The sequence below is a fragment of the Ictalurus furcatus genome, chromosome 16 (assembly GCF_023375685.1).
Source record: "Ictalurus furcatus strain D&B chromosome 16, Billie_1.0, whole genome shotgun sequence".
NCBI lineage: Eukaryota > Metazoa > Chordata > Actinopteri > Siluriformes > Ictaluridae > Ictalurus > Ictalurus furcatus.
In genome coordinates this window covers 8,578,993-8,601,582 of record NC_071270.1, presented here as the reverse complement: position 1 = coordinate 8,601,582, position 22,590 = coordinate 8,578,993, and positions in this window count along the sequence as shown.

The window sequence follows — 22,590 nt, the reverse complement described above, 5'->3', positions numbered from 1 at the left end:
TTTGTTGGTCAGAGTGGATCACGAGGGGGGGTTAATACACTTGGTGATCTTTATGAGAGTGGTGTGATGATATCTTTTGAAAAATTGGTTCAAAATTTTGGGATCCCCAGATCTCAGTTTTTTAGGTATCTTCAACTACGCCACTTGCTCTGTACTATTTTTGGGAGTAGCATGCACCCCCCTAAAGCAGCAGATACTCTGGGAGAGGTGATTTCTGCTTTTGGAAGAGGGCATGAAGCATCAGTGTATTACTCCTTACTGATTCAGAGTCTAGGGGACGGAGTCTCGACCACTCTCAAGAGATTATGGGAGAAAGATTTAAATTTGGAATTGGGGGAGGGAGAGTGGGCTAGGATTTTAAAAAATATAAAAACTGCATCTAGAGACGCAAGGGTGCGCCTTATACAATTTAAGATTTTACATTGGTTCTATTGGACCCCCTCTAAATTGTATAGGCTTGGTCTTAATGACACACCCACCTGCTGGTGATGCCATTCAGAAGATGGAGACACCACCCATGTTTTTTGGGGGTGTCGTAAGATCCAAGAATTTTGGTGGAAGGTGCAGAGCTTTGTATGTGAGGTGTTGAACAGTCAGATCTTGTTCTGCCCTAGACTCTGTATTTTGGGAGATGGGGAGGTCACAGAATTGGAGGATAGGTACAAAAAAGATTGGGTTTTGACCAGTGTGATGATTGGTAGACAGGTTATTTTAAGGGGATGGAAATCAGATGGAGCACCCTCGTTTCCAGAGTGGTGTATGGAGATGGGGAGGGTGGCTGCCTTTGAGGAGGGGTCGAGCAGAAGGATTGGAGTTGGGAATTCCTTCAGGAAGAAATGGAGCAGTTATTTGGCGTTTTTGGGGGACTCTCGAGGAGAGGCAGTGGAGAGTATAATTTAGGGTTTAGTCTATGATTATACTTGATTATTGTATTTATTTATTTTTTAATTGTGTGTATTTTTATTTATTTTTTTTATTTATTTATTTATTTTGGATATGTGAGTTTATATTCTATTGACCACAGGGGTGTTCATGGGGGGACCAGGGTGGGGTGGGAGGTTGGTAGGGGGAGGGGTTATAGTGAGGATTTATGTTAAAATAGTTTGATTCATTACATATGTTGTTTGTCTATTTGTGTTAACTTCTGAATCAATAAAAGTGTTAATTACAATAATAGTATTTTTTAATTAATGCGTGATTTCACTGGGAGCCAATGCAGTGTGGATAAGATCGAGGTGATATAGTCATATCTTCTCGTTCTAGTAAGGATTCTAGCAGCTGCATTCTGGACTAACTGGAGCTTGTTTATACTCCTACTGGAACAACCAGACAGTAAGGCATTACAGTAATCTAGTCTAGAGGTGACGAAAGAATGAACTAATATTTCTTCATCATGTAGTTACATCATATTTCTTGTCTTAGCAATATTTCTGAGATGAAAGAAGGCTATCGTAGTAATATTATCTTCATGAGCATCAAATGATAGACTGGAGTCAATAATCACTCCAAGGTCTTTTACTGCTGCACATTACAAAACGGAAAGACTATCCAGAGTAACTATGTGATCAGAAAGCTTACTTCTAGCTACACGTGGTCCTAGTACAAGTACTTCTGTCAGAATTAAGTAAGAGGAAGTTAATAAGCATCCACCATCTAATGTCTTTTACACATTCCTCAACTTTATTAAGCTGCTGTCTCTCCTCTGGCTTTGCTGAAATATAGAGCTGTGTATCATCAGCATAACTAATAGCTAATACCGTGAAGCTAATAATAGAAGCTAATACTGTGTTTACGAATAATTTGACCTAGAGGTAGCATATATAAAGTAAAAAGCAGTGGGCCTAAAACAGAACCTTGCGGAACACCAACTTTAACCTTGGTATGTGTGGAGAAGTCGCCATTTACATCTACAAATTGATAACGATCGGTCAAATAAGACCTGAGCCAGGAGAGGACCGTTCCCTTAATGCCAACAATGTTTTCTAGTCTATCAAGGAGAATAGTATGATCTATAGCTGTGGTTTTCAAAGTGGGGGCCGCAAGGGGGTGCCCGGGGGGCCTCAACAATTTGGTGTGAAAAATAAATTCTCACTCTCACACAACCACACACACACACACACACACACACACACACAATCAGTTCCTTATGTAATGTAATGTAAAGATGTAAGATGTAATTATTCATAAAAAGGGGGCTATATTCAGAAGTCTGTATTTTTAATGTGTTTTAAAGACATCTTGCAAAAGGGGGACCTCAGTCAAATGTTAATGCCATTTGGGGGGCCTTGGCTTGGAAAAGTTTGGGAACCCCTGATCTGTAGTATCAAAAGCTGCATTAAGGTCAAGTAACACAAGCAATGAGACACAACTCTGATCAGAGGCCAGTAGTAGGTCCTTAACTACTTTAACTAGCACTGTCTCTGTGCTATGATAAGGTCTAAATCCTGACTGATACATTTCATGCATGTTGTTTATATGTAGGTATGAGCATAGCTGTTGTGCTACAACCTTTTATAAGATCTTGGAGAAAAAGGGGAGATTTGATTTTGGTCTATAGCTGACAGTTGACAGGGGTCGAGGTCAGGTTTTTTAATCAGGGGTTTAATAACTGCTAATTTAAATGATTTTGGTACATAACCAGTGATAAGGGAAGAATTGATTATATTTAGAATGGGTTCAATTACTCCTGGAAAAATGTAGGTAATGAATCTAAAATACAAGTTGATGATTTTGCTGAAGAGATTAATGGAGCTAGTTTGGTCTCTCTAAGGGGAGTAAAACATTCTAATCGTTGATCAGATATTGATATATTATCATCTACTGGGTTAGTTATAAAACTGTCTGGTTTTAATTTAATAGCCTGAATTTCAGATCTAATATTTTCAACTTTACCAATGAAAAAATTCATGAAATATTCGCTGCTATGTAATGATTATGTGCCTATGTCTGTGTTGGTTTTATTCCTAGTTAATTTTGAGACCGTGTTGGATAGAAATCTCGAATTGTTTTTGTTATCTTTTATTAAGGTGGAGAGATAGACTTTTTTAGCATCACTAAGAGATTTTCTATAGTTCAGTAGGCTCTCCTTCCAAGCTGTTTGAAATACTACCAATTTGGTTTGGCGCCATTTACGTTCTAATTGTCGAGTGGTCTGTTTTAAGGTACGCGTTTGATCATTATAACAGGGTGCTAGCTTTTTCTCTCTAATTATTTTTCTTTTGATTGGAGCCACTCTATCTAGTGTGTAGCAGAGCGTTGACTCTACGCATTCAGTCGCTTGATCGAGTTCCCTGGGATCAGACGTTACAAATCTAATTGATGCCTCTGGGAGGTTTTTGATGAAGCTCGGTGCAGTAGCTGACGTGAATGTACATTTTAAGTGGTAGCGAGGCGAGGTGAAATATTATGATCAATACGTATTTTGAAAGAGATAAGATAATGGGCTAAAAACTTCAGACTATGGAAATATTACAATATTTTCTATATTTAATCTGTATGTTAGTATCAGATCAAGAGTGTGGCCGCCATTATGAGTTCCTATAACATTCTGATTGACCCCTAAGGAATCTAAAATGGACACAACTGCTGTTCTCAAATGGTCTTCCAGGTTATCAAAATGAATATTAAAATCACCAACGATTAATGCTTTATCTAGAGAAACAACCAGGTTGGAGATAAAATCTGCAAATTCACTAAGGAATTCAGTATATGGCACTGGGGGTCTATAAATAATAATTAGAGTAATCGACTTAGTTTTTGTGGCTACATATGTTATACTGGTATAAAGAACCTCAAAAGAGTTGAATTTATGACCAGGTTTTTGTGTGACACCTAGATTTTTACTGTGGATGAGTGCAACACCTCCTCCTCTACCAGTTAAACGAGGCTGATGTATATAACTGTATCCAGGAGGACTGGCTTCATTTAGTGCTATGTACTCGTTAGGTTTAATCCAAGTTTCCGTTAAACACATTATGTTAAATTCCTGATCAGTAATGATCTAGTTAACAATAAGTGCCTTAGATGTAAGAGATCTAATATTTAATAGTCCTAGCTTCAGATCAAAGGTGCTGGATGTGCATTCATTATGATCTAATTTTATGTTAGTTAGGTTACTAAAACAAACTTTCTGAAATTTTCTATGTATTTGTTTAGCTCGGGCAACAGACACAGTCTCTATAGAATGTACTACAATTGTTGAACTATTATTTGAACATTGATTATGAGAAATGGTGTTATTGTTGGAAGTTGTACTTACGGCAGGTAGTCACATGATGTGTAGGTCTTGGAGATGTTGTCTGACAGTAGTTCTGCTCCAAGGCTGCTAGGGTGCAGGCCATCAGCATGGAACAAGCTAGAACATTCCCAGAACATATTCCAATTATTGACAAAGAGCAGATTCTGTTCATTACACCAAAATATTACATTTACATTTATTCATTTATCAGACGCTTTTATCCAAAGCGACTTACAAATGAGAAAATACAAGCAAATTAAAATATTAACCAGTCATTCAAAGGGAAAAGTCTACTGAACCTTTCACCTCCACATCTGTATGTGGGAAGCGGTCCAGAGACAATGATCTTCGTAGCGGGCAATCTGCTGCGTACCGTCTCAATCAGGCTGCCGAAGTCCCTCTTCAGAACTTCCGTCTGCCACAACCTGATGTCATGCATGACTGCTCCAATGCTTTCATCCTTCTTCAGGATCCCGGATACCTGCCCAGCAACATCAAGGACACGAGCACCAGAGAAACAGTGTGTGCGCACTTTACCTTTAGATGAAGCGACGCGGACGTTCTGCACAATTTGTCCCCGACGATCACAGTGTTTGGTATGGTCTCACGGAGAGGGGCGAAGCGATTCCTGGTTGGAATTTTGAAGACTGGGGGTGGCGGAGGGGGAGAGGTCCTCACCCGGGGTCTGGCCCATACCATTCGCTGCTGGTGCACCCACGGTCAGTGATGTTTCGCACCGGTGTGACAGAGACCTGGGCTGGGTACGTCTTGGGTGCACGATCCCTGCACAGAGAAACACATGGCATAGAGGGGCTGGGAGTGGTAGTACCACGTTGCATGCTTACCTTAAGATGTTTCCAGCGCGGTTCTTCACTCGTGCCTGCTTGTCGAGTAGGCCACCGATCTGTTTCTCCATGGCCTCCAATTCCAACAGCATCATGTGCAGTTTGAGTGAGTCCTCATCTGCACTCAAAAGTGGAGAAACAACCAACATATTTGCCTTTATAAACAGTGGTAAATGAGATAAATGTGAAATGTAAACAAGGCTAGTGGAAAGGTGATGCTAGCGGGTTACAAGCTAGATGCAGATGTTTGTAAGATCCGATGAAAACTTAACAGTGCAACGTTACGATTATGTTTATCTAAAATAGTTTCGGTGATATTTGCAAATGTTATAAAAGTAAAAAATGATATTTAAAGCATAGAGATTTAGAAAAGATAGCGTCAGCTCTAGGGACACTACTTCCTGTGACACTGCTTCCTCAAAACAATAATAATCCTTAACAATAATAATAATAATAATAATAATAATAATAATAATAATAATGATTAAATAACAAAAACACAGCAAGGCAGCAGGCCAAATTAGTCACCATGCCACTGGGAATTCTGCCAGTGCTCTTGATGGCCAGTCTGTGCCTGATTGTTGCGAAGTATTGTTTTCAGTGTTTGCGACCTTGACTTCTTGCCTGGTTATTTATTCACTTTTTTTTGCCTCACCTAGTTTATACTGTTTGTACATCGCCTGACCCATGCCTGTTTTTGGATTCCGCCTTATCCTATCATTTTGGATTTGCCTGCCTGCCTCTCAATAAAAGCTTTTACTGCATTTGCATCCACAATACATGACAAACATCCTATTAAAGAGAACAGTCTATTATTTGAAATGATAAACCCTGTAGAATCTGGAGAATATGCATGGTAGCTGCAGCTTTACTGGGGCAGCATATCTCGAAGGACTGCCCATGTAGTGGCATTTCACTGCAGGGGTTAGATTTTTAGCCTGCTTGTAGGCTGTGGTGATAGCATTAATATGGTGGTTGTGAAGTGCAAAACACATTAGCAAATCAGAAAACAAATTACCAAATCAGAAAACACATTACCAAATCCGAAAACACATTAACAAGTCAAAAAACACATTAACAAGTTAGAAAACACATTAACAAATCAGAAAAAAATGGAAAAGGTACAGTGAGGGAAAAAAGTATTTGATCCCCTGCTGATTTTGTACGTTTGCCCACTGACAAAGAAATGATCAGTCTATAATTTTAATGGTAGTTGTATTTGAACAGTGAGAGACAGAATAACAACAAAAAAATCCAGAAAAACGCATGTCAAAAATTTTATAAATTAATTTGCATTTTAATGAGGGAAAAAAGTATTTGACCCCCTCTCAATCAGAAAGATTTCTGGCTCCCAGGTGTCTTTTATACAGGTAACGAGCTGAGATTATGAGCACACTCTTAAAGGGAGTGCTCCTAATATCAGTTTGTTACCTGTATAAAAGACACCTGTCCACAGAAGCAATCAATCAGTCATATTCCAAACTCTCCACCATAGCCAAGACCAAAGAGCTCTCCAAGGATGTCAGGGACAAGACTGTAGACCTACACAAGTCTGGAATGGGCTACAAGACCATTGCCAAGCAGCTTGGTGAGAAGGGGACAACAGTTGGTGCGATTATTCGCAAATGGAAGAAGCACAAAAGAACTGTCAATCTCCCTCGGCCTGGGGCTCCATGCAAGATCTCACCTCGTGGACTTGCATTGATCATGAGAACAGTGAGGAATCAGCCCAGAACTACACGGGAGGATCTTGTCAATGATCTCAAGGCAGCTGGGACCATAGTCACCAAGAAAACAATTGGTAACACACTACGCCGTGAAGGACTGAAATCCTGCAGCGCGCGCAAGGTCCGCTGCTCAAGAAAACACATATACATCCCCGTCTGAAGTTTGCCAATGAACATCTGAATGATTCTGAGGACAACTGGGTGAAAGCGTTGAGGTCAGATGAGACCAAAATGGCATCAACTCAACTCGCCGTGTTTGGAGGAGGAGGAATGCTGCCTATGACCCCTGGAACACCATCCCCACCGTCAAACATGGAGGTGGAAACATTATGCTTTGGGGTTTTTTTTCTGCTAAGGGGACAGGACAACTTCACCGCATCAAAGGGACGATGGACGGGGCCATGTACCGTCAAATCTTGGGTGAAAACCTCCTTCCCTCAGACAGGGCATTGAAAATGGGTCGTGGATGGATATTCCAGCATGACAATGACCCAAAACACATGGCCAAGGCAACAAAGGAGTGGCTCAAGAAGAAGCACATTAAGGTCCTGGAGTGACCTAGCCAGTCTCCAGACCTTAATCCCATAGAAAATCTGTGGAGAGAGCTGAAGGTTCGAGTTGCCAAACGTCAGCCTCGAAACCTTAATGATTTGGAGAAGATCTGCAAAGAGGAGTGGGACAAAATCCCTCCTGAGATGTGTGCAAACCTGGTGGCCAACTACAAGAAACGTCTGACCTCTGTGATTGCCAACAAGGGTTTTTAAACCAAGTACTAAGTCATGTTTTGCAGAGGGGTCAAATACTTATTTCCCTCATTAAAATGCAAATCAATTTATAACATTTTTGATGTGTGTTTTTCTGGATTTTTTTGTTGTTATTCTGTCTCTCACTGTTCAAATAAATCTACCATTAAAGTTATAGACTGATCATTTCTTTGTCAGTGGGTAAACATACAAAATCAGCAGGGGATCAAATACTTTTTTCCCTCACTGTAGGTACATTTTGTGAATGGATTACTTACCGCTGATTGAACGACACATCTGTCAATCAAGATACACAGGAAGTACAACAGGCTGCGGTGCTGCGCTAGTATTGGAAAGTCAATTCGCGTGTGTACGTCTTAATATGTTTTGTCCGTACTTCGGTTTAAAATATGGCGTTCTGCACAATTTCTGCAGTTCATGTGGAAAAAATCTCGAAGTTTAAAAAAGACACGACAGAAACCGATTACACCCCTATCAATGGACATTACAGGTATTATTATAGGCTAATATTGCTAGAACATTGTTGCCACCCATGAGTTTGGGTCGCTTATAACGTTCATTTGGGAGTTCATTATTTTCGCATTCGCATAATTGCCAACATGTTTGACAGGCCTTTGCAGCATTTCACCACATTTGCAAAGAGAAGTGACTATAAACCTGTTTTCAACCAAACAGAAATTAAGTCTTGCTTTCTATGACAACATGTTCTCTATGTTCTATTGTGAATAACATATGGGTTTATGAAATTTGCAAATCATTGCATTCTGTTCTTATTTACATTTTACACAGCGTCCCAACTTTTTCTTTTGGAATTGGGGTTGTAGTTTAATGCACACCTAGCTGTGGTATAAAGTTCTATATAAAATTACAGCTCTTGATAAAACCAGATTTCTGTTTTCAGATAATGCTGTCAGATTCAGAGGACAACCGTCCAGGTACTTCAGACCATGTTGTGACAGAGAATCTGTGTTACAGATTTGTTTGGTTTATAAAATATTTTCTTTACATGCTTGGGAGCATGGAATTTGTACACTTTTACATTTGTGCATGCTCTCTTCTTATTGGTAGAGAATACATGGTGGTGTATATGATTGGAAAATACAGTGGAGGAAATAAGTATTGAATGTGTCAACATTTATTTTCAGTAAGTATATTTACTGAAAGAAAATATAGGTTATTCACATGATATTTTCACCAGACTTTGGTATTAACTCAAGAAATCTGGAAATTAAACATTAAAGTCCATAAATTAAGTTTTGTGTTATAAAGAGAAATGACACAGTAAAAAAGTATTGAACACGCTAACTGAAGTTTATTTAATACTTAGTGGAGAAGCCTTTGTATGTAATTGTAGTGGGGTGTGTGTCGTGGTTAAAAAGTCACCCTTATTAACTACGTGGCCAATGGGCTCTCTCACTACCACAGTATATATAAACGGTCGTTAAGGCCTCTCAGAATGGATCATGGTCGAAAACCCACCCCTTCCTTTCGTTGCTACGGACTACAGAAGTATGTGTTTTTAGCTTTGTTGCTTAGCTGTGTGATGCTAGCGTTGTCCATTTACCATGCGATTTACTTGTTTAGTGTGACGTTGGGCTACCGAGACTGTGTGGGTGTGATGTGCTGCTCACAATCAGAGCGCTGTGCCGTCAAGGCTCCCAACTGTGTAGCATGGTAATTTAACGTAGCTCCGGTCGGAGCGGCAGCTGTCGTTGTCACAACTATTAAAGACGCTATCATGACTTTCGTATGTACCATCGTGAGTATCATGTCATCGGATCATGGTAGGTAAATCATTTAGTTCTGTCATTTGAGCTAAACTATCTTGCATGCTTTCCTAATTGAGGTTGTAACACCTGTTTGTTCTTAGGGTCCTCGATTTTGCATGCATTAAGGTGGGCTGAGTGAGATGTGATCATATCGGTATAGCGCCTCCCCCTCACTCACGGAGCCACGTTGCTGTTTGGTTTTGTTGTTTGGTTCTGCTGCTTTGTTGCTTGGTTGTTTTGATTTGTCTTTATTGTGTTCTGTTCTGTTTTGTTATTTTGCTTCGTGTTGGGTACTGTTACTGAGATCAGTTTTCTGTCATTCAACTGTGTTGTAACAGTCTTTATCAGTTATGCTGATACTGCTATGTGGTAGTGGTTTTGGTCAGCTTTGGTAAACTTGCTACTTGTAATCAGTTTGAGTGTGGGGTTATCTGTGTTTTTGTGACAGGAAGCTTGTCTTTGTTTTGTTTATTCTTTTGTTTGTCCGTTTTGTGTATATTGTAATTGATCTTGTGTTTTGTTTTCTCCTTGTAGGAGCTGAGTGTTTCCTGAGGCTGGGGGGGAGTTCTTTGCTGCACCTTTAGGCTTTACTTAATTAAGGGTTGTCATTATTGCTGTGTTTATTTGCAGTGAATTTTGTGGGTATGATTCTGATTAGTGGGGTGCTTTTCCCTTTTGTATAGCTGGTGCTGTCGTACTAGCCTGCCCTTCATACAGGAAGCCTCAGCTCTCCTATGATTATTGTTAACTTGTGACTGTTTTATTTGACCAATGCCTGACTGCGTTGGATGTTTCTTTTAAAATAATTCTTGACCAGTCTTTTTAACTTTAAAATAAAATGTATTTTTATATGGAAACCCATGCCTCTTGCCTGTTCTAAGTGGAACGTACTTGTGTGTCCTTATTTGGGTTATTTTCCCCGTTTTCTTGGGGTGGCGTAGTTGGTATATTAACAAAACAAATGAGCCACATTGCTACACGTGGCGTAGTCTTTATTTTCCCTGTCTTCTCAGGGTGGTGTAGTTGGAACGAAACGAAAATAAGAGCCACATTGCTACAAGTGGCGTAGTTGGCAGGATCATTATAGTACATAAATGAAACGAGCCACATTGCTACATAATGACCGCTTCAAGATGCTTCCTGTATGAAGAAATTAATGGGCCGCAGTATTCAGGTGGGATTTTGGTCCGTTAAAAGGTTTAGTTTAATTCCAGTTTACTGTCATTATATGCAGAATTTGCACACTTGCAGTGTAACTTCTGTAGTTTATTATAACAGAAGTGATGTGTTAGTAACGAGGCCGCGTTGCTTCTCACACGCGGTGTAAACGTGCTCATACACAGTCGGAGCGCAAGTAAGATCAGTAATGGCTAATTAAAACACTATGATCAAAAATAAACAAGTAAAATAATATTCCTAAAGGCAGTGAGTAACAGAAACCACAAGGTGCAGTGAAAGGGAGTTTTTATTAGTAATTTAGGACTGTAGTTTAATTCAGTGCTTTTTGTGCATCCATAAGAAGTAATGCATATACAGTATCTCACAAAAGTGAGTACACTCCTCACATTTTTGGAAATATTTGATTATACCTTTTCATGTGACAACACTGAAGAAATGACACTTTGCTACAATGTAAAGTAGTGAGTGTACAGCTTGTGTAACAGTGTAAATTTGCTGTCCCCTCAAAATAACTCAAGTCACAGCCATTAATGTCTAAACCGCTGGCAACAAAAGTGAGTACACCCCTAAGTGAAAATATCCAAATTGGGCCCAATTAGCCATTTTCCCTCCCTGGTGCCATGTGACTTGTTAGTGTTACAAGGTCTCAGGTGTGAATGGGGAGCAGGTGTGTTAAATTTGGTCATCACTCTCACACTCCCTCATACTGGTCACTGGAAGTTCAACATGGCACCTCATGGCAAAGAACTCTCTGAGGAGCTGAAAAAAGAATTGTTGCTCATAAAGATGGCCTAAGCTATAAGAAGATTGCCAAGATCCTGACACTGAGCTGCAGCACGGTGGTCAAGACCATACAGCGGTTTAAAAGGACAGGTTCCACTCTGAACAGGCCTCGCCGTGGTCGACCAAAGAAGTTGAGTGAACATGCTCAGCGTCCTATCCAGAGGTTGTGTTTTGGAAATAGACGTATGAGTGCTGCCAGCATTGCTGCAGAGGTTGAAGGGGTGGGGGGTCAGCCTGTCAGTTCTCAGACCATACGCCGCACACTGCATCAGATTGGTCTGTATGGCTGTTGTCCCAGTAGGAAGCCTCTTCTAAAGATGAAAGAGAAAGGGCACAAGAAGGGCACAAGAAAGCCCGCAAACAGTTTGCTGAAGACAAGCAAACTAAGGACATGGATTACTGGAACCATGTCCTGTGGTCTGATGAGACCAAGATAAACTTATTTGGTTCAGATGGTGTCAAGCGTGTGTGACGGCAACCAGGTGAGGAGTACAAAGACAAGTGTGTCTTGCCTACAGTCAAGCATGGTGGTGGGAGTGTCATGGTCTGGGGCTGTATTAGTGCTGCCGGCACTGGGGAGCTACAGTTCATTGAGGAAACCATGAATGCCAACATGTATGGTGACATACTGAAGCAAAGACTGGGCCGCAGGGCAGTATTCCAGCATGATAATGACCCCATAATGACACGGGCAGATGAACACCCTCCTGCGCATAACCAAGAGGTGCCTTAAACCCGACCCATATACCGCCACGAGGTTGCAGAAAAGGTGGCCATGGACCGATTCCTAAGGGCTCTACCGCCAACAGAACGCCAGGTCGTGGGACTGCAGGCACCAGGGATGCCCAAGGAACTCCTAGCCACCCTGGAACTTGGCCGGGAAGGACGGCAGTCCTGCAGCCCGCCCAGAATATTCCTGCCCCACCGGCCCGACTGCCAGTGCTACCCTGGGGGAGGGACCACCAAAGCCCGCCTGCCTATGGGACACCCAGCGACGAGCCCATACCAACAGTCCCAAAAACACTGGCTGGCGGGGTGCGCCCTCCACACACCGAACCCGCCAAGAGCCTGGTGACCCTCGCCCGGCCAACAATCCTGCCAAAAGAACTCAGCCGGGACGGGACCATCACCGTAACCTGCGTCCATGGGGATACCAGGGAAATCCCAGTGGCCGAGGTCCAGATCCAGGGTAAAACAGGCACCTGGCCACTCCTAGTCAGTGTCATCCCTGACCTCCCTCTGCTGCTGCTTCTGGGAAGAGACTGGCCAGGGTTCCCGGACAGCCCAGCTCGAAAATCCAGCAGGGCGCCCCAGTGCACAAAAGAGACACGAGCCCAGCAGGCCTACTTGGCGCAAGATGAGGGGGATGCCACAGTAGAAGGTAAGCCACACAAGCACATTAACCCGATCTCGTCTGTGTTCCAACAGGTGAACAGGCAAGGGAACTTTGGGCGGGAGCAGAAGGAGAATAACCGCCTGAAACACTGCTGGGCCCAGGTGCGGCAGATAGAAGGGGTTGACCAGAGCCCGGACCAGAGGCTCCCCTCCTCCTACTTCCTCGTTAGGGGCAGTCTCCTATACCAACGGGCCAGCCACCGAGGCGAGATCATGGACCTCCTGGTAGTCCTCAAGACGAAGACATAGACGCTGATGCACCTGGCCCACACCCATCCGCCCGGGGGCCACTTGGGAGCACGAAACACCCTAGAAAAGCTAAAAGACTGCTTTGTCTGGTCGGGGATGGATGCAGAGGTCCAGGGCTTCTGCCAACAGTGCCCCCAGTGCCAGTGCACTGCCCCACGGAGGCCCCCGCTGGCTCCCCTTATCCCTCTGCCCATCATAGCGTCCCCTTCCAGAGGGTTGGCATGGACCTTGTGGGACCACTCCCCAAATACACCCGGGGTCATGAGTACATACTCGTCATCCTGGATTACGCTACCCGATACCCAGAGCCGGTGCCACTCCACAAAGCCACCTCTGGTAACATTGCGAAAGAGCTGACGCTCCTGTTCAGCCATGTGGGGATACTGAAGGACATCTTGACCGACCAAGGTACACCTTTCGTCTCCAAACTAATGTCTGATCTGTGTCAGCTGTTGCAGGTTAAGCACCTAAAGGCGTCCGTCTACCACCCCCAGACCGACGGGCTCGGTGAGAGGTTCAACCAGACCTTGACGCAGATGCTATGGAGGGTGGTAAACGAGGAAGGGAGAAATTGGGACCTCCCCCTACCCTACGTCCTCTTCGCCGTCCGGGAATGCCCCCAAGCCTCCACGGGCTTTACCCCCTTTGAACTCCTCTTTGGACAGCGACCCTGAGGGTTGCTGGACGTGGCCCGGGAAGCCTGGGAGGAACAGCCCTCCCTGTTCCGCTCGGTCGTTGAGAACGTGCAGGAGATACAGGAGAAAATTGACCGAGTGGCCCCAATCGTCCAGGAGCATGTGAGAGCCACCCAGGAGGAGCAGAAACGAGTGTACGACCGCCCGACACAACCCCGAGAGTTCCAACCTGGCGATCAGGTGATCCTACTGGTACCGAACGGTTCCTGCAAGTTTCTAGCCCGATGGCAAGGGCCATACACAGTCCTCGAGCGGAAGGGGGCCATAAACTATCACCTGCAACAGCCCGGTAAGCGAATGGAGACACAAACATACCATGTAAACCTGCTAAAGAAGTGGGTAGAACCAGCGGCAGTAGTGTCTGGGTTCCCCGAGACACAGGTCATGATGAAGGTACCTTGGTCCAGCTGGGTGAAGACCTCACTCCCGGGCAAAGACAGGAGTTATCAGAGTTGGTGGGTCAATTCACGGATGTGTTCTCTACCTCCCCAGGGATGACGCAGCTGGTCCACCATGAGATCAAGACCCGGCCGGGAGTGGTGGTGCGACAGCGGCCCTATCGTGTCCTGGAGGTCCGCTGCCAGGCTATCGAGGAGGAGATCAGCTGAATGCTGTGGGACAATCCAACAGCCCCTGGTCCAGCCCCATCGTAGTCATGCCAAAACCCGATGGAAGTATGCGGCTATGCAATGACTTCCGGAAGCTGAACCAGGTCTCAGAATTTGACAGCTATCCCCTCCCCCGAGTGGACAACCTAGTGGAGCGACTGGGGAGGGCCCAGTTCATATCCACCCTGGACCTAACCAAAGGATACTGGCAAGTAGCCCTGGCCCCAGAGGCAAGACCGAAGACGGCCTTCAGCACGGCGAATGGCCACTGGCAGTACCGGGTTCTCCCCTTCGGGCTCCACGGAGCGCCCGCAACATTCCAGCGACTGATGGACTTTGTCCTGCGGCCCTGTTGCCCCTTCGCAGCTGCCTACCTGGACGATGTGGTTATCCACTCCTCCACTTGGTCGGAACACCTGTTCCACCTGGGGGAGGTCCTGAAGGTGCTCCGGAAGGCCGGGCTGACAGCCAACCCCAAAAAGTGCCACTTGGGGCTGACTGAGGCACAGTACCTCGGGTACCGTATCGGCCGGGGCCTACTAAAGCCCAAGATGAAGAAAATTGAGGCATTTTATTTATTTATTTTTTATTTATTTATTTATTTTTTCTTTTTTCCTTCGTTGTGTTTTTTTTTTTCCCCTATTGATATCACCCTCTCTGTACTTCATTCTGTACTAATATAAATTGATGGAAAATACCCGAAGCTCGTTCAGATTCCTAAGTTGGAATGTGAAAGGTCTAAACGGTCCCATTAAAAGATCCAAGATTTTGACATATTTAAAACTACAAAAACCTGACACTGCATTTCTTCAGGAAACTCATCGCCGTCTCAGGGATCAATGCAGACTCCAAGCTCGCTGGACATCGCATATGTTCCACTCCAATTTTGATTCCAGGTCCAGGGAAGTTTCTATTCTGATAAGTAAGACTGTGCCCTTTTCTTTTGATAAAGTTATTTCTGATGTATATGTAAATATGTGATTGTGGAAGGGAAAATTTCACAAACGCCAGCAGTTTTGGTGAATGTATATGTCCCAAATTTTCATAATGCTCCTTTTGCTCAGTATTTGTTGTCAAAGGTTCCTGCTTTGAACACACGTCTCTTGATATTTGGGGGAGATTTAAACTGTGTTATTGACCCAGTTGTGGACAAATCTAGCGCTGTTGCAAAGGCTCCCTCTGCAATGGCAAAGGTATTCTCTGAGTTTATGGTTCAGAATAGTTACATTGATCCGTGGAGGTATTTTAACCCCACAGTGAGAAAATATTCTTTTTTTTTCTCACGTACATAAATCTTTTTCTCGTGTTGATTACTTTTTTATTAACAATTCTGAATAAAGATCCTCCACGGCAACACCAAAACGGCCTCCCGTGTGTCTGTGCTCTGCCCACCGCTGGCTAGTTTCCCTACATTTTTAAGTGTGTTGTTGCTGTATTGTTTAGCATGGATTTGTGTATACGACTGTAACATGATACTTCTCTGCCTGTATAAACTTATTGAACATACTTACACTTAAATCAAAATTAAATGTAGCCATTTGTACACGGCGTACACTTTATTTAAAAATGTTTAAAAATGGGCTTTTAACACATTAGTCATACATTGTAATACTTTCTGAAAGAAATGTCCAAGAAGTGAATTCCAAGCATGAATAAGTAAACTTAAAAATTACACTCAAATTTAACTTAAAATATATTATAACTTCAGGATATTAATTAATGCATTTTTAAAATGTCTTTTTACTGCATTGTTACAATGATAATTTTGAGCATACCGTTTAAAATATACCTACAATATATTTAAAAATAAAGTTCAAATAAGTACACTTTAAAAATTACACAGAACTTTCATTTTAAGTATATTTTTCTAAAATATATTTTTAGAAAATATGCTACATTACAATTATTTTAAAGCATGTTAAAAGCCTTATTGTGAAAATAGATAAAAGCATGATGTTAATATACTTTTTACATATTTAAAGATGGTACAATTTTTTGTTAGTATATTTGCAAAGTATTATTGAAAAAGCAAATCTATTTGAAATACAATAAAGTATTTTTTTTTTCCACCAGGGTACACTCGAAATCAGAATGCATTGTTGGTGTAAATGATTGAACGAATGTATGGAATGAAGTTGTTCACTCAGAATTCGGACACCACTACAAAATGTACGACACCCCATTTAGTGCACAATATAGGATATAGGGAGCGGTTTCAGACACAGCAACTGTTAACAGGCAGAGGAAAAAGAACATGGGGGAACATTGAGGACCTCTAGTGGCAAAAAAAGACAAGTACAAAATCCTGACAATGGACTTACCTATCTTTAGTTGGAATTATTGTACTCCTTCTGGAAATAAATATTGTGAAATCAGGCTGCATGCATGAAACTACAATTCTAAGGGTCTCCTTAGTCTTTTGGATACTTATTTAATTCATTTTCTTGCTTTTGAATAGTGCCTCAAATCTGTATGTTGAGGGAAACTAGGGCTGCATGATTATGGCCAAATTGATAATCCCAATTATTTTGATCAATATTGAGATCTAGATTATTTATCACGATTACTAATTGATTTTAGTGACAACATATTTTTATTGCACTTTCACATTTATTAAGTTTTCTCATGCCACAATATAACACACAAGTAGGCATGAGAAAACTTGAGCTGGTCAGTTATGACAGAATTTAGGAACATAGTTTGAACATAGAATTTAGGAACATAGAATTTAGGAACATAGTTTGAGCCATGACAAATTAATTTACCTTCTGATAAACTAAATTTAATATTTTCAGTTAATTATACAGACTGTATGCAAAAAAAACAACTGTTAACCTGTTCCACCTTGGAAACAAATACAATAAACATCGATGTTCAGTGTTTGAAGTCTGCTCCTCTTAAATATATTTAAAGCTACACTATTAGACATTTTCCACTGTCATGGTTCTGGGCTGAGTCAGTTCTCGAACCACTCTGTGTATATTGTGTATATATCTGAATAATTTCATATAGGATGTGATTGGTGAGTTCATTTACCCATCACATGGAAAGCACTTTAGTTTAATGGTGTTCATTACTGATGCTTCGATCAGGAATTTTACAGCCGATACCAATCCAGATACCAATCTTTTTTTGTTTAAACTTTAATGAGGAGGTCTGTCATAAACAGTTAAATGTAAGCTCTCTGTTCATGGTCACTGTTAATTGAGTTAAATAATAGCAATGAGATACTGTTGGTTAATTGATAAATAAACAAGCATACAATATTTATTTTTAAATATCTTAAAAACAATAGAGAGTCCTAATTAAAAGTAGACTAACACAAAAATGATCCATATTAGGAAAAAGGCTAATAGCTTTCTAAAGAAAAAGCTTACTAAGCTTAATGTCAAATTGATATTAAATGCAACCCATAGTAATTAAACATTATTTCATTTCTCATTTTATTTATATTTAATGAAGTTATTATAATATCTATTTTTATATTAAATGATTTATTTATAACTAAGCACATTTTCTGTCTTTACATTTTAGTAGTTTTATTTTTGTTTGTTTATCAGTTTTCCCCCAGTACAGTGTCCATGTCTGCTGATAATATTGTGTTTTGGGGGGATTAAATCAAAACATGGAAACTGGAGTTGACTTTTCTAGTCATATCTGGCAACCATGAGTTTAAATGAATTGAATTAGAGTTCGTGAACGAGAGCATCAGCGTACTTTATATTTACAGACTGAACAGTAGCTACTCTTGAATATGATTGGTGAGGAATTTTTTAATAAAGAAGTTTGAATTAAACCCACCTTGTAGCGTTAGCATTATTATTAATTTACTCCATGCGACACCGCTGTGTCTACACGAGCAGGTGCAAGTTCAGCCCATTTTGCGGGATCAATAAAAGAGCAGGAAGTTGAAGCAGATGATGTACACAGTTACTTGTCATCATAATGGCTTCTTTGCAGTATTTCCACACTTGTTCAGTTGACCGAGGTGATGAAAAGGAGTGCGAAAGTAACTGTTGCTTGGTGTAGATGCATTTTGGAGTTGTAATTTTTATCCGGATTGTATTATGCAACTCCAAACAGGTCACTCGCACAGGTGCGAATAAATATTTATTCACAGTCGCACAAAATACTTTTCCGTCACAAATGCGAGTGAAATGGTAGAGCCCTGAGTTTATCTATTCCCCATTCGGCGTGATGACGTTTAATGTCCCCGAGAACCTCTGTAGTGCCATTTAGCATCATGTTAATGTCATGATTTCTCCTCGCACAAAGCGCTGTAGCTCGAAGCGAAGCTGGCAGCTCGAAGGCTTAAATGCTAACCCTGTTTCGGGGTTTTGGCACTACAAAATGATGTCATCCCTCGCCGCTCTATGGTGATTGGCTGTAAGTGTAGGAAGCGCTTGATTTGATCTGCAGTGGAGTTTTCTATTAGCGGAGGATGAACTTTAAACGTTAATATCGCAGTCAATCATGTTCATTTAATCGTGGGCAGTCAAAATCGTAATCGCGATCGATATTCAATTAATTGTGCAGCCCTAAGGGAAACATTGATATAATCCTTCTGGCAAGTCTTGATTTTCAACCATCTTTTGTGACTGTCAAATTCTCATTGTAGCTTATTAGAGCTCTTCAACACTGTAAAGTCCATCAGCAGATCCATGTTTTCAAGTTGACTGGCAATTTTCTCCACCTCACCTGTACTGATGAGTAATGGGTTATTCACCAGCTGAAAAACCATATCATGTACTTCGAAACATTTAAACTTCATTCTGCATTTTTTCTATCAATTCTTCAAGTATGTCAACGAAAATCTGACATGAGAGGGTTTCAACAGCACCTGTAGTTGTTGCTCTTTGTAGGTTTGGAAAACAGCAAAAATCACTTCAGCAATTACAGTTTTGCTGAAAACAGCCACATAAATAGTGTAATCTTGCATCAAAAGGTTAAGCTTGTTTATTTCTGTGATGAATTTTGAGTCATGACTCCAAAGCATACCCTCAGCCCAGGTGAGCATGCCCATCAACTCCACTTTAGGAACTCATAAAAATATACCTTACCAGTCTGTTTATATTGGTGCTCATGCTCACAACTTTTCTTTAGCTTCATTGGTTCATCAACTCAGGTGCAGCCAGTAACTTCTTGGATGAGGAAATTGGACATTCCCTTAGTCTCTATTAATAGCTAAGCATGCTTGCTCTAGATGGTGGTCTCCTAGGAAACAGGAAGTTAAATGCAAGCACTGGTCCCTTAACTATGCACACTGGGCTTCTTCATACTGAATCTAGAGTATCACCTTACTTATCAACAAGTCCCATATTTTTCTTGGTATTTATGGTGTTTCAATCATGGTCGATAAATACAGAAATCATGACAATGGAGCCCCATTTTGTCAATTCACTATTCCTCCAAAAAATAGAGGGGTTATGGGTGGCTGACTTTAGAATACCAATCACAAGTTGACAAATACACACAAGTACAAGGGCACAAGTACAGGTACCCATTACCCTTGGTATCATCAGCAATCAAACAAGTACATGAAGCATTAATTTTCACCAAACTTGATCTAAACATGCTCTTGGAGAACAAACTATATGTAAAGTTGAGAAATGTGAGTTCCATAAAACTAAACTGGCCTTTCTTGGTAATATAATTGACAAGGTTTCAGTGTTTGTACTTTTTAATTTTGTTTTCCTTTGTTAGTATAAAAAGAAAAAAACTGTGAATAATTGAGTAAACAAATACTTTTTCAGCGTATACTTAAACAATGAGACTGTGTCTGAGTCCTGAACACTAATTGGAAGGCTGTTCCATAACTGTGGGGCTATGTAAGAGAAAACTCTTCCCCCTGCTGTAGCCTTCACTATTCGAGGTACCAACAAATAGCCTGCACCTTTTGATCTAAGTAGGCATGGCGGATCATAGAAGTTCACTTAGGTATTGTGGCGCAAGACCGTTTAATGCTTTGTAGGTTAGTAGTAGTATTTTATAATCAATGAAATTTCACTGGGATCCAATGCAGTGTGGATAAGATAGGGGTGATGTGGTCATATTTTCTGGTTCTAGTAAGGACTCTTGCAGCTGCATTCTGGACTAACTGGAGTTTGTTTATGCACCTACTGGAACATCCAGACAGTAAGGCATTACAATAATCTAGCCTAGAGGTGATGAAAGCATGAACTAATATTTCTGCATCATGTTGTGACATTATATTTCTTACCTTAGCTATATTTCTGAGATGAAAGAAGGCTATCCTAGTAATACTACATGAGTCTCAAATGAAACACTGGTCAATAACCACACCAAGGTCTTTTACTGCTGCACATGATGAAACAGAAAGGCCATCCAGAGTAACTATGTAATCAGAAAGCTTACTTCTAGCTACACATGGTCCTAGTACAAGTACTTCTGTCTTATCAGAATCTAACATTAAATTTTAGTGGGAGTTCCCAGTACAACCTGAGTGGTCCTTGAATGGGTGTGTCCAAACACCAATTCAGCAGGACTGATTCCCGAACAGTTTCACAGATAGCAAACAAAAGGCAAGGAATACCTTCATCCCACTCATGACCAGTATTAAGACAGTATGTGGACAATGGACACTTGATGCTTCACTACTCTCACGTAAAGGAGGCACAGACAGAAGCAAGTGCAGGTTAGGTTTACATTTACATTTATTCATTTAGCAGACGCTTTTATCCAAAGCGACTTACAAATGAGAAAATACAAGCAAAGTGATATCAAGCAGAGATCGATACAAGTAGTGCTACCATATAAGATACATTAATTGAGTTCCAGAAGAAGCAAAGTGCGCAGAGTAGAGGTGTAAGTGCCAGAGTAAGTTGTTTTTTTTGTTTGTTTGTTTTTTTTTTTGTTTTTTTTTTGTTTTTTTTTAGGGGTTAGTTAGATTTTCACGGAAGAGGTGGGTCATTGTTTCTTGAAGATGGTGACAGATTCTGCGGTCTGGATTGAGGTTGGAAGTTCATTCCACCACTGAGGAACAGTTAGTTTGAAGGTCCTTGAAAGGGACCTTGAGCCACACTGAGTAGGTACTACTAAGCGTCGGTCATTAATTGATCGCAGATTGCGTGAGGGAACATAAGCCTTCAGGAGAGAGTTGAGGTAGGAGGGTGCTGTTCCAGACAAGGTCTTGTAGGTGAGCATCAAGGCCCTGAATTTGATGCAGGTGGCTATAGGAAGCCAGTGGAGGGAGATGAAGAGGGGTGTGACATGGATTCTCTTGGGCTGTTTGAAGACGAGGCGTGCTGCTGCATTCTGAATCATTTGAAGGGGTTTGATGGAGCTGGCTGGGAGGCCCGAGAATGGTGAGTTGCAGGTTTAATGCAAGGTTTAGTGAGGTTTAATCCAAAAACAAGTCCAAAGGGTAATGCAAAAATCCACAACGTTAAACCGGCAAGGGTCATATGATCAGGAAAACAGGCAAGGAAGAGAATCGAGGTCAACGGAGTAAACAAAGTCAAAACCAGAATATCAACACTTAGTAAGGCTTAGTAACGACAGAGACAGTAGCAACCGAGCATATACGTCGCAAAGAAATTGTCTCTATATACTGTGGCATGAGTGTGTGTGAGATTGGTAACAGCATTGAGTGATTCCCTAATTTTTTCCTCTACTTAATCTGGAAAAAATATGCCATTAATTAAAACAATTTAATTTAACTTGTGTGAGGTATGTTTCACGAAGCCAAAACAAAAATTATTTTATGTCAGATTTCTTTATTTGCTATGAAGTCAAAAAGCTGGAGGAACATCCTCTGAGTGTGGTGATTCCATAATTTTTGCCACAGGCTGTAAGTTTGGTCTAAATTCAGGAATTGGGACCAACCATGTCATAATTGGTATCAATGACCTCGTCATTAACAACAATATACAAACGTAGTCCAAACTGGAATCTCTCTTTAGATTCTGTGGCGCATCCCAAGTCAATATGAAATTTTACTATGTCGGCCATTTTAGGTGTCGGCCAATTTGAATTTAGACCTAAAATGCTGTATTTTATGAATGACTTGCCATACCATTGAGAAATTTTATATGTGTCATCGGCACCATGCCCTGAAGGTTTCAGCACAGTGCCAAAATCGAACCAGATCATCATCTGCACCATGCCAACAAAAATTATGGAATTCAAGTTGATTAGTCAAACCATTCTCAAATAACACAAAAAATGAATTTGACTGAGAGCATGCCAAAATTGACATGAGGCTATATCTCCATAATGCTTTAGTGTATTCAGACCAAACTTTGTACATGTCATAGCCATCATGACTTGAGGGTACCTCAACAGCGCCACCTACTGTTCATGAGATATGAAAACAGCAC